The sequence below is a fragment of the Mirounga angustirostris genome, unplaced genomic scaffold, assembly GCF_029215605.1.
Source record: "Mirounga angustirostris isolate CCGP_5_RB_7025 unplaced genomic scaffold, mMirAng1.0.hap1 SCAF_12, whole genome shotgun sequence".
Classification (NCBI taxonomy): Eukaryota; Metazoa; Chordata; class Mammalia; order Carnivora; family Phocidae; genus Mirounga; species Mirounga angustirostris.
This window is the reverse complement of record NW_026991720.1, coordinates 71,445,310-71,459,489: the sequence shown is the minus strand read 5'-3', so window position 1 is coordinate 71,459,489 and position 14,180 is coordinate 71,445,310.

Here is a 14,180-nt window from a genome sequence, read left to right as displayed (position 1 = left end):
CCTTATAATTTTAATTTTGAAAAAAGTAGACAAATCTAATAATATACCAATATAACATAAATGTACCATACTAATGTCAGATGTTAATAATTATGCAAACTTGGCATGGGGTATATAGAAACTTTCTGTAGTATCTTCATAATTTTTCTATAAATCTATAAACTGTTCTAAAAATAATGCTTATATTTAAAAAAAAATATATCCCAAAATAACATGTTAATAGAAGTGAAAGAAAATCAACAACCCAGACTGTTTAACTTTCTTTCCTTATAGTGGCAAAGACTCTTTGCTTTGGGGTAGGTGCCTGGTGGGAGCTTGATATCACAGGGACTCCTGCTTTGGGACTTCACTTGCAGCAGGATTCTCAGTGGACATAGTACAGACTCAGCTCCAGATTTCTGAAAACATCCATGTTAAAAAATCAGTTTAACTCCTCATTCCCTAAGCCAGCAGTCTGTTATACTACCCTAGGAAAACCTTCCTAGAAAAATACCAAAAGGATGGTAAAAGCTATAGGCATAGAGCTGTTGCTCCCTGTATTTACAACACTGGGAAAATTAAAAGCAACTTTGTGTTCAACAATAGGAGTATGATTAATTGTCTTATGGATCATCTACTCACAGAAATAGCCATTAAATGATGGTTATGAGATTATGTTACATGAGGGAAAAATTTATGGTACCATACTTATGCTTGTAAGATCGGTGTTTTAAATCAAAACATAAAAATGTACATAAGATATAAATATAATTTTGTCTGTGACCACCAAAGGGTCCAGTTTATTAATCTTATAAATAACTCCCCCCCCCTTTAAAATTGTCTCTCATTTACAAATATCTATTATACACTAGGCAGTGTTCTTTTTCTTCATGTACCATATCTTGAAAGCAGATTCTTGACACAGAGTTATAGTAAATGCTTTGAGTAATAGCCCATAGCAAATATAAGGGTCCTCTTGCAGGCAGACTGATTGGTAAGACAAGCGGGCCCTCCTCCCAGATAACAATATGTACTACCTTTCCCAAGTCATACTGTACGTCTAAGAGGACAATATTTATTCAATTATCCATTCAGCAAACATTTACTGAACATCTGCTAGTTGCCAGGCACTCTCCAAAATGCTGGTGACTCAAAGGTGAGCAAAATGGACATGGCTCTTGCTCTCATTGGAATTTACAATCTAGTGTGAGATATAAATAACCCCACCAATATCTGTAGTAGAAAACCATGTTCCTATTATGAAAGGAAATACAGAGTGCTATGAAAGAATATTATCAGACAACTTAATTTATATGAAGAACAATTTTTGCTCAAATATGTAGCACACATCAAGCACTATCTTTGTGAGCTATTTGTTAACATGAAAATGTTAGAGACAACGTGAACCTTAAATGTCCAGTCACCCTTAGAATGCAGCATTAATTATATCTTTGGATCTTGGCAGAAATGTCCATTTTGATATTCTGTTATACATGTGAAATCACCCATGGCATATTTTACAAGGGAAAAAAGTGGAAAACTACTTCAGTGTTTTCACATTTCCCACAGAGTCCAAAATGAGAAGTCTGACCCTGAAATAATCATAGACAAAACCAAGCTCATATTTTCAGTATTCAGGGAACTTTGAAGGGTTTAGAGGAAAGCAATCAAGATGATTAAGGAGTATAAAAATTAAGGATAAAGGAATTATCATCTTCTAAAAGTCCATACCTAATGTAATCATTACATATAAGAATGCCTACACCCCAGGGGAGTATGTCAAGCTAGTTCATCTAAACTCATAACAAGTTTGACTTGGCTATAACAATAGATGAACCTAAATCCTGGGAGAAAGAGTTATTAATTTAATGGGTTATCAATGGAGGCCATGGGTCTTTCTTTGGAGTTAATTTTAAAAACTGAAAAGAGTCCATTTTTTTAATTTAAATTCAATTTAGTTAACATAGAGTGTATTATTAGTTTCAGGGGTAGAATTCAGTGATTCATCAATTGCATATAACCCACAGTGCTCATTACATCAAGTACCCTCCTTAATGCCCATCACCCAGTTACCGCATCCCCCCTCCCACCTCCCCCCCGCAGCAACCCTTAGTTTGTTCCTTATAGTTAAAAGTCTTATGATTTGCCTCCCTCTGTTTTCATCTTATTTTATTTTTCCTTTCCTCCCCCTATGTTCATTTGTTTTGTATCTTAAATTCCACATATGAATGAAATCATATGGTATTTGTCTTTCTCTGACTTATTTCGCTCAGGATAATACTCTCTAGTTCCACCTATGTCATTGCAAATGGCAAGATTTCATTCTTTTGGATGGCTGAGTAATATTCCATTGTGTGTGTGTGTATATATATATATCTTTATGTGTATATATATATATATATGTATATATATATATATGTATCTTCTTTATCCATTTATCTGTCCATGGACATCTGGGCTTTTTCCATACGTTGGCTGTGGTGGACATTGCTGATATAAACATTGGGGTGCATGTGCCCCTTTGAATCACTATGTTTGTATCCTCTGGATACATACCTAGTAGTGCAGTTGCTGGGTTGTAGGGTACCTCTATTTTTAACTTTTTGAGGAACCTCCATACTGTCTTCCAGAGTGACTGCACGAGTTAATATTCCCACCAATGGTGTGAGAGGGTTCCTCTTTATCCACATCCTCACCAAATCTGTTGTTTCCTGAGTTATTAATTTTAGCCATTCTGACCATTATGATGAGGTGTTATCTCACTGTGGTTTTGATTTGTATTTCCCTGATGCCAAGTGATGAACATTTTTTCATGTGTCTTTTGGCCTTTTGTATGTCTTCTTTGGAGAAATGTCTGTTCATGCCTTCTGCCCATTTCTTGATTGGATTTTGTTTTTTGTTTTTTGGGTGTTGAGTTTGATAAGTTCTTTATAGATTTTGGATACTATACTACATACTATACTATCTATACTATACTATACTATACTTTTTTATAGTATACTATAATATACTTTATCTGATATGTCATTTGTGAATATCTTCTCCCATTCCATAGGTTGCCTTCTAGTTTTGTTGATTGTTTCCTTTGCTGTGCAAAAGCTTTTTATCCTGATGAAGTCCCAATGGTTCTTTTTTAAAAAGATTTATTTATTTGTTTGACAGAGAGAGAGCATGAACAGGGGGAGGGGCAGAGGGAGAGGAAGAGAGACAAGCAGACTCCCCACTGAGTATGGGACCCTACACGGGGCTCAATCTCGGGCCCCTGAAATCATGACCTGAGCTGAAGTCAGATGCTTAACCAACTGAGCCACCCAGGCACCCCCAATAATTCATTTTTACTATTGTTTCCCTTGCCTCCAGAGACGTGTCTAACAAGAAGTTGCTATAGCCAAGGTCAAAGAGGTTGCTGCCTGTGTTCTCCTCTAGGATTCTGATGAATTCCTGTCTCATATTTAGGTCTTTCATCCATTTTGAATTTATTTTTGTGTGTAGTGTAAGAAAGTGGTCCAGTTTCAGTCTTCTGCATGTTGCTGTCCGGTTTTCCCAACACCATTTGTTGAAGAGACTCTCTTTTTTCCATTGGACATTCTTCCTGCTTTGTCGAAGATTAGTTGACCATAGAGTTGAGGTCAATTTCTGGGTTCTCTGTTCCATTGATCTCTGAGTCTGTTTTTGTTCCAGTACCATATTAAGACTCTCTTTAAAATACCTTAACAGAGGGGCACCTGGGTGGCTCAGTCATTAAGCGTCTGCCTTCGGCTCAGGTCATGATCCCACGGTCCTGGGATCGAGCCCCACATCGGGCTCCCTGCTTGGCAGGAAGCCTGCTTCTCCCTCTCCCATTCCCCGTGCTTGTGTTCCCTCTCTCACTGTGTCTCTCTTTGTCAAATAAATAAAATCTTCAAAAAAATAAAATAGCTTAGCAGAAGTCTTGCTCTAAAACAGGGTGTGACCACTTTACTGTGAATATTTTTTTAATTTTAATTCCAGTGTAGTTAACATACAGTGCTATATTAGTTTCCTATGTATAATATAGTGATTCATCAATTCTAAACATTACCCAGTGCTTATCATGATAACTATACTCTTAATCCCCATCACCTGTTTCACCCATCCCCCCACCCACCTACCTTCTGGCAACCATCTGTTTGTTCTCTATAGTTAAGAGTCTTTGTTTGTGTGTTTATCTTATCTTTGTTCATTTATTTTCTTTCTTAAATTCCACATATGAGTGAAATCATGATATTTGTCTTTCTCTGACTGACTTATTTCACTTAGCATTATATTCTCTAGAGATCTATACATGTTATTGCAAATGGCAAGATTTCATTCTCTTTTATCGCTGAGGAATATTCCTGTGTGTGTGTGTAAAATTACTTTTTCTTTATCCATTCATCTATTGATGGACATATCTTGGCTATTATAAATAATAAATATAGAGTGTACATGTCTTTTCAAATTAGTGTTTTCATATATTTGGGGTACTCAGTAGTAGAATTACTGGATCATATGGTATTTCTATTTTTTTTTTAAAGATTTTATTTATTTATTTGAGAGAGAGAATGAGATAGAGACAGAGAGAGCATGAGATGGGGGAGCGTCAGAGGGAGAAGCAGACTTCCTGCTGATGCGGGACTCGATCCCGGGACTCCAGGATCATGACCTGAGCTGAAGGCAGTCACTTAACCAACTGAGCCACTCAGGCGCCCGGTATTTCTATTTTTAATTTTTTGAGGAACCTCCATACTATTTCCCATGGTGGCTGCACCAGTTTATATTCCCACCAATAGTGCATGAGGGTTGCTTTTTCTCCACATCCTCACCAACACTTGTTTCCTGTGTTTTGGATTTTAGCCATTCTGACAAGTGTTAGGTGATATCTCATTGTAGTTTTGATTTGCATTTTCCTGATGATAAGTGATGTTGAACATCTTTTCATGTGTCTGTTGACCATCTATAGGTCTTTGGAGGAATGTCTTCTGCCCATTTTTTAATTGGATTGTTGGGGTTTTTTGGTGTAGAGTTGTATAAGTTTTTTATAGATTTTGGATACTAAACCTTTATTGAATATGTCATTTGCGAATATCTTTTCCCATTCAGTCAGTTGTCTTTTATTTTGTTAATTATTTCCTTCACTGTGCAGAAGTGTTTTATTTTGATGTAGTCTTAGTAGTTTGGATTTTTATTTTATTTCCCTTGCCTCCGGAGACATATTTAGAAAAATGTTGCTATGACTGATGTCAGAGAGATTACTGCAAGTACTCTTTTCAAGAATTTTATGGTTTCATGTCTCATGTTTAGATCTTGAATCCATTTTGTCTTTATTTCTGTGTTTGACATAGAAAGTAATCCAGTTTCATTCTTTTTGCATTTAGCTGTCAAGTTTTCCCAGCACCATTTGTAAAAGAGACTTTTTCCCATTGCATATTCTTGCCTCCTTTGTCATAGATTAATTGACCATATAATCATGTTTATTTCTGGGCTCTCTATTCTGTTCCATTGATCTATATATCTTTTTTTGTGCCACTACCATACTGTTGTGATTACTACAGCTTTGTAGTATATCTTGAAATCTGCGATTGTGATACTTCCAGTTATGTTCCTCTTTTCCAAGATTGCTTTAGCTATTTGGGGTCTTTTGTGGTTCCACACTAATTTTAGGATTATTTGTTCCACTTCTGTGAAAAATGCTGTTGGTTTATTGGGATTGCATTAAATCTGTAGATTGCTTTGAGTAGTATGAGCATTTTAACAATATTTATTCTTCCAACCCGTGAGCATCTAATGTCTTTCCATTTCTTTGCATTGTCTTGAATATCTTCATCAGTACTTTATAGTTTTCAGAGTACTAGTCTTTCACCTTCTTGGTTAAGTTTATTTCTAGGTATTTTATTACTTTTAGTACAATTGTAACTGGGATTGTTTTCTTAATTTCTCTTTCTGCTACTTCATTATTAGTATATAGAAATGCAATGGATTTCTCTATATTAATTTTGTATCCTTACTGAATTCATTTATCAGTTCTAGTAATTTTTTGGTGGAGCCTTTAGGGTTTTCTGTATATAGTATCATGTCATCTGCAAATAGTGAAAGTTTTCATTCTTCCTTGCCAATTTGGATGCCTCTTATTTATTCTTCTTGTCTGATGCTGTGGCTAGGACTTCCAGTACTATGTTGAATAAAAGTGGTGAGAGTGGACATCTTTACCTTGTTCCTGGCCTTAGGGAAAAAGCTCTTAGTTCTTCACCACTGAGTATGTTATTTGTGGGTTTTTCCATATATGGCCTTTATTACATTGAGGTAGGTTTCCTCTAAACCTATTTTATTGAGGGTTTTTATCGTGAATGGATGTTGTACTTTCTCAAATGCTTTTTCTGTATCTATTGAGATTATCATATGGTTATCTTTTTCTTATTGATGTGATATATCACATTGATTGGTTTGCGAATATTGAACTACCCTTGGAACCCAGGAATAAATTCCACTTGATCATGGTGAATGATTTTTTTAATGTATTATTGGATTCAGTTTGCTAGTACTTTGTTGAGGATTTTTGCATCTGGGTTCACCAGAGATAATGGCCTGTAGTTCTCTTTTTGGGTGGTGTCTTTATGTGGTTTTGGTATCAGGGTAATGCTGACCTCATAGAATGAATTAGGAAGTTTTCCTCCTATTTTTTGGAATAGTTTAAGAAAAATAGGTATTAACTCTTCTTTAAATGTTTGATAGGGGGCACCTGGGTGGCTCAGTCGTTAAGCATCTGCCTTAGGCTCAGGTCATGATCTCAGGGTCCTGGGATTGAGCCCCGCATCGGGCTCTCTGCTCCGTGGGGAGCCTGCTTCTCCCTCTTCCACGGCCCCTGCTTGTGTTCCCTCTCTCCCTGTCTCTCTCTCTGTCAAATAAATAAATAAAATCTTTTTAAAAAATGTTTGATAGAATTCCCCTATGAAGCCATCTGGTTCTGCACTTTTGTTTGTTGAGAGTTTTTTGATTACTGATTCCATTTCCTTGCTGGTAATTGGTCTGTTCAAATTTTCTATTTCTTCCTGCTTCAGTTTTGGTAGATTATGTTTCTAGGAATTTATCCATTTCCTCTAGGTTGTCCAATTTGTTGGCACATATTTTTTCATTATATTCTCTTATAATTGTTTGTGTTTCTGTGGTGTTAGTTGTTATTTCCTCTCTCTGATTTGTGACTTTGTTTGATTCCTTTCTCTTTTTTTCTTGATAAGTCTAGCTAGAGGTTTATCAATTTTGTTGATATTTTCAAAGACCCAGCTCCTGGTTTCATTGATCTGTTCTATTGTATTTGTGGTCTTTCCCAATTTTTTCTTGTGGTTGATTTCTAGATTCATAGTATTGTGGTTGGAAAAGATGCATGGTATGACTTCAGTCCTTTTGAATTTGTTGAAACTTGTTTTGTGGACTAATACACATGATGTATTCTGGAGAATGTTCCAGGTGCACTAAAAAAGATATGCATTCTGCTGTTTTAGGATGGAATGTTGTGAATGTATCTCTTAGATCCATCTGGTCCAATGTGTCATTTGAAGCTACTGTTTCCTTATTGATTTTCTGTTTGGATGATCTATCCATGTAAGTTGGGTGTTAAGGTTTCCTACTATTATTATATTACTATGGATTATTTCCTTTATGTTTGTTATTAGCTGATTTGTGTATTTGAATGCTCCCATGTTGGAGGCACAGATTTTTTTTAATTTAAATTCAATTAGCCGACATATAGTACATCATTAGTTTCAGACATGGTGTTCAATAATTCACCAGTTGTGTACAATACCCAGTGCTCATCATATATTTACAATTGTCGTATCTTCTTGTTGGATTGTTCCATTTATGATTATATAGTGTCCTTCTTTGTCTCTTGTTATAATCTTTGTTTTAAAGTCTATTTTGTCCAATATAAGTATTGCTACCCAGCTTTCTTTTCACTTCCATTTGTCTGATAAATACTTTTCCATTCTTTCACTTTCAATCTGCATGTATCTTTAGGTCTGAAATGAGTCTCTTATAGGAAGCATATAGATGGGTCTTTCTTTTGTATCCATTCCTTCACCCTATGTCTTTGATTGGAGCATTTAATCCATTTAAATTCAAAGTAATTGTTGATAGGTATGTACTTACTACCATTTTGTTGTTTTATGATTATGTTTGTAGTTCTTTGTTCCTCTCTTCTCTTGCTCTCTTCTCTTCTGGTTTGTTGGGTTTCTTTAGCAATATACTTGGATTTCTTTATTTTTCACGTATCTATTACTGGTTTTTGATTTGTGTTTACCATTAGGTTTCTATATAACATCTTAGGCATTTAGCAGTCTATGTTAAGCTGATAGTCACTTAGGTTTGAACTCTTTCTTTACTTTTCTGCCCCCACACTTTAGGTATATGGTATCATATTTTACATCCTTTCATTTTTGTGAATCCCTGGACTTATTTTTATAGATACACTTAATTTTACTGCTTTTATGCTTCCTACTTTTCTTACTCCTACTTACGGTCTTTCCTTTCCATTGAAAGAGTCCCTTTTAGGATTTCTTGCTGGGCTGGTTTAGTGGTCATGAATTTCTTTCACTTTTGTTTGTCTGGGAAACTCTATCTCTCTTTCTATTCTGAATGATAGCCTTGCTGGTTAGAGCATTCTTGTCTGCAGGTTTTTTTCCTTTCAACATTTTCAATATATCATGCCATACTCTTCTGGCCTGCAAAGTTTCTGCTGAAAAATCAGCTGATAGCCTTATGGGGTATCCTCTGTATGTAACTGTTTTCTTTTCTCTTGATGCTTTTAAAATTCTCTTTGACTGTTTTTTTTTTTTAAGATTTTATTTATTTATTTGACAGAGAGATACACAGCGAGAGAAGGAACACAAGCAGGGGGAATAGGAGAGGGAGAAGCTGGTTTCCCGCTGAGCAGGGAGCCCAATGCGGGGCTCGATCCCAGGATCCTGGGATCATGACCTTAGCTGAAGGCAGATGCTTAATGCCTGAGCCACCCAGGCACCCCTCTCCTTGACTTCTTTTTGCCATTTTAGTTACTATGTGTCTTAGTGTGGACCTCCTTGAATTGATTTTGTTGGGGCCTCCCTGTGTCTCCTGGATCTAGATTTTGGTTTCCTTCCCCAGATTCGGGAAGTTTTCAGCTATTATTTCTTCAAATACACTTTCTGCCTCCTTTTCTCTCTCTTCTCCTTCTGGGATCCCTATAATGTGAATGTGATTATGCTTGATGGAGTCACTGAGTTCCCTAAATCTATTTTCATTTTTCCCTCTCCTGTTCAGCTTGATTGCTTTTCATTACTCCGTCCTCCAGGTCACTGGTCTGTCCTTCTGCTCCTCTAGTCTACTATTTATTCCATCTCATGTATTTTTAATTTTGTTACTGAGTTCTTCATCTCTAATTGGTTCTTTATGTTTTGTCTCTTTAAGGCTCTCACTGAGGTCCTTCACTCTTTTCTCAAGTCCAGTGATTATCTTTATGACCATTACTTTAAATGGTCTATCAGGAAGGGGGGAAAAGATGGCAGAGGAGTAGGGGACCCTATTTCAACTGGTCCCCGGAATTGAGCTGGATATCCACCAGATCACTCTGAGCACCCACAAAACCAGCCTGAGATGTAAGAAGATCTGGATCTCTACAAACAATATTGCAGGTGGTTGGTTTTGAGGTACAAAGCAGAGAGCCATGATTCTGCAGGCAGATATCGGAGGATAAACGGCAGCAGGAGGGTGCCTGGCCATGGGGATCCTACACCGCCGGTGAGCGACAACCTCACGCACTGCGGACAGGCACAGACTCGCAGACCGGTAGCAGCGGGGAAAGGACTCTAGGGCAGGCCCCGGGGGGGAAACCCAGAGCAGCATAGTTGTGCCGGTGAACTGCAGCCCCCGGACAGAAACCCGAAGCAGCGGGGTCGCCCCTGTGAACTGCAGCCCCTGGGATGGAATCCCTGAGTGGTGGGGTCACCCGTGCGCGAACTGGGAGCAGCTGGCGGTTTTAGAAGCACAAAAGGCAGAGACAAGCCCTGACCTGGAGGCAGGACTGGGGGCGCTGCAGAGGGGGGCACAACCCAGGCCCTGCAGTTTATAGCAGCACGGACAGAAACGGAGACAGTGTGGCCTGGAGAGCTCACTGAAGAACAGACTGCGGTCTCTCTGCTCTGAGGCAGAGGGTTGGAAATGGTCTCTTCTGCTCTGATTCACGGAAGAGACATGGAAAGCCGCCAGGGAAAGGCGCCAGAGAACAAAAGCCCTAAAACCTGATTCCTGCTGAGCCCATCCCCCGCCACAGCCCAACCCCCCCACCCCCCCGGCCCCGAACCGGGTTGCCTGAGTAACAGCGTGGCAGGTCCATCCCGCAGAAGACAGGCTGGGAAAACAAGAGGCCAGCTACCCTAAGGTCCCAAGAAAACAGGTGCATCTTGCTTGGGTTCTGGTCAATAATTTGGACTCTATACATTCCCTCAAGCACCCATCAACAGAATGACTAGGAGGAGGAGCCCCCAAAATAGAAAAGACTCAGAGATTATGACTTATGCTGCAGATTTACAAATGAATGCAGATATAACTAAGATGTCGGAGATGGAATTCAGGCTAGCAATTGTGAAGACAATGGCTAGAATGGAGAAATCGATTAATGGCAACATAGAGTCTCTAAGGGCAGAAATGAAAGGTGAATTGGCAGAACTTAAAAATGCTATCAATGAGATCCAATCCAATGTAGATAATCTAACAGCTAGGGTAAGTGAGGCAGCAGAGAGAATAAGCTACCTGGAAGACAGTATAATAGATAACAAGGGAAAAGAGGAGGCCAGGAAAAACAACTCAGAATCCAGGAATATAGAATCAGAGAAATAAGTGACACCATGAAGCGTTCCAATGTCAGAATAATTGGAATCCCGGGGGGAGTGGAGAGAGAGAGGACTAGAAGATGTATTTGAGCAAATCGTAGCTGAGAACTTCCCTAATCTGGGGAATGAAACAAACATTCGTGTCCTAGAGGCAGAGGGGACCCCTCCCAAGATCAAGGAAAACAGGCCAACACCCCGGCATGTAGGGTAAAACTTACAAATCTTAGGACCAAGGAAACCATCTTAAGGGCAGTTAGGGGGAAGAGATTCCTTACGTACAGAGGGAGGAACATCAGAACAACGTCAGACCTATCCACAGAGACCTGGCAAGCCAGAAAGGCCTGGCAAGACATATTCAGGATACTAAATGAGAAGAACATGCAGCCAAGAATACTTTATCTGGCAAGGCTGTCATTTAGAATGGATGGAGAGATGCAGATCTTCCACGACCGGCAGAAACTGTAAGAATATGTGACCACTAAGCTGGCCCTGCAAGAAATATTAAGGGGGGTTCTATAAAAGGAGAAAAACCCCAAGAGTGATATACAACAGAACTTACCGGGACAATCTATAAAAACGTCTTCACAGGCAACATGATGACAATTAATTCATATCTTTCAATAATCACTCTCAACGTGAATGGCCTAAATGCTCCCATAAAACGGCACAGGGTTGCAGATCGGATAAAAAGACAGGACCCATCCAGATGCTGTCTACAAGAGACTCATTTTGAACTTAAAGATACATCCAGACTGAAAGTGAAGGGATGGAGATCCATCTTCCATGCCAGCGGACATCAAAAGAAAGCTGGGGTAGCAATTCTTATATCAGACAAATTAGATTTTAAGCAAAAGTCTGTAATTAAAGACACAGAAGGACACTATAGCATTCTTAAACGGTCTGTCCAACAAGAAGATCTAACAATTGTAAATATCTATGCTCCCAACATGGGAGCAGCCATCCACATAAGCCAACTGTTAACCAAAATAAAGAGTCATATTGATAACAATACGTCAATTGTAAGGAGACCTCAATACTCCACTCTCAGCAATGGACAGATCATCTAAGCAGAAAATCAACAAGGAAACAAGAGCTTTGAATGATACATCAGACCAGATGGACCTCACAGATATTTACAGAACATTCCACCCTAGAACAACAGAATACTCATTCTTCTCGAGTGCACATGGAACTTTCTCCAGAATAGACCACATACTGGGTCACAAATCAGGTCTCAACCGATACCAAAAGACTGAGATTATTCCCTGCCTATTCTCAGACCACAATGCTCTAAAACTGGAACTCAATCACAAGAAAAAATTTGGCAGAAATTCAAACACTTGGAAGCTAAAGACCACTCTGCTCAAGAATGTTTGGGTCAACCAGGAAATCAAAGAAGAACTTAAACAATTCATGGAAATCAATGAGAACGAAAACACATCCGTCCAAAACCTATGGGATACGGCAAAGGTGGTCCTAAAGGGGAAATACATAGCCATCCAAGCCTCACTCAAAAAAACAGAAAAATCCCGAATTCACCAACTAACTCTACACCTTAAAGAACTAGAGAAAAAGCAACAAACAACGCCTAAGCCACGCACTAGAAGAGAAATAATTAAGTTTAGAGCAGAGATGAATGAATTAGAAACCAGAAACACAGTAGATCAGATCAATGAAACTAGACGTTGGTTCTTTGAAAGAATTAATAAGATCGATAAACCACTGGCCAGACTTACCCAAAAGAAAAGAGAAAGGACCCAAATTAATAAAATTATGAATGAAAGGGGAGAGATCACGACTAACACCAAGGAAATAGAAACAATTATTAGAAATTATTATCAACAACTATAGGTCAATAAACTGAGCAATCTGGATGAAATGGAGGCCTTCCTGGAAACCTATAAGCTGCCAAGACTGAAACAGGAAGAAATTGACAACCTGAATAGGCCAATAACCAGTAAGGAGTTTGAAGCAGTGATCAAAAACCTCCCAGAAAACAAGAGTCCAGGGCCTGATGGATTCCCTGGGGAATTCTACCAAACACACAAAGAAGAAATAATACCTATTCTACTGAAGCTGATTCAAAAAATAGAAACAGAAGGAAAACTTCCAAACTCATTCTATGAGGCCAGCATTACCTTAATGCCCAAACCAGGCAAAGACCCCATCAAAAAGGAGAATTTCAGACTGATATCCCTGATGAATATGGATTCCAAAATCCTCAACAAAATCCTAGCTAATAGGATCCAACAATACATTAAAAGGATCATCCACCACGACCAAGTGGGATTTATCTCCGGGATGCAAGGGTGGTTCAACATTCGCAAATCAATCAATGTGATAGAACACAGTAATAAGAGGAGGGAGAAGAACGATATGGTCCTCTCAATTGATGCAGAAAAAGCACTTGACAAAATACAACATCCTTTCCTGATTAAAACTCTTCAGAGTATAGGGATAGAGGGAACATTCCTCAGGTTCATAAAATCCATCTATGAAAAACCCACAGTGAATATCATCCTCAATGGGGAAAAGCTGAGAGCCTTTCCCTTAAGATCACGAACATGTGAAGGATGCCCACTCTCGCCACTGTTGTTCAACATAGCACTAGAAGTCCTAGCAACAGCAATCAGACAACAAAAAGAAATAAAAGGTATTCAAATTGGCAAAGAAGAAGTCGAACTCTCTTTTCGCAGATGACATGATACTTTATGTGGAAAACCCAAAAGACTCCACCCCCAAATTACTAGAACTCATACAGCAATTCAGTAATGTGGCAGGATACAGAATCAATGCCAGAAATCAGTTGCTTTCTTATACACTAACAACGCAACTGTAGAAAGAGAGATTAGAGAAACGATTCCATTTACAACAGCACCAAAAACCATAAGATACCTCGGAATAAACCTAACCAAAGAGGTAAAGGATCTATACTCTAGGAACTACAGAACACTCATGAAAGAAATTGAAGAAGACACAAAAAGATGGAAAAATATTCCATGCTCATGGATCAGAAGAATAAACATGGTTAAAATGTCTATGCTACCCAGAGCAATCTATACCTTCAATGCCATCCCGATCAAAATTCCAATGACATTTTTCAAAGTGCTGGAACAAACAATCCTAAAATTTGTATGGAATCAGAGAAGACCCCGAATCGCCAAGGAAATGTTGAAAAAGAAAAACAAAGCTGGGGGCATCACGTTGCCCGATTTCAAGCTATATTACAAAGCTGTGATCACCAAGACAGCATGGTACTGGCACAAAACAGACATATGGACCAATGGAACAGAATAGAGAACCCAGATATGGACCCTCAACTCTGTGGTCAAATAATCTTTG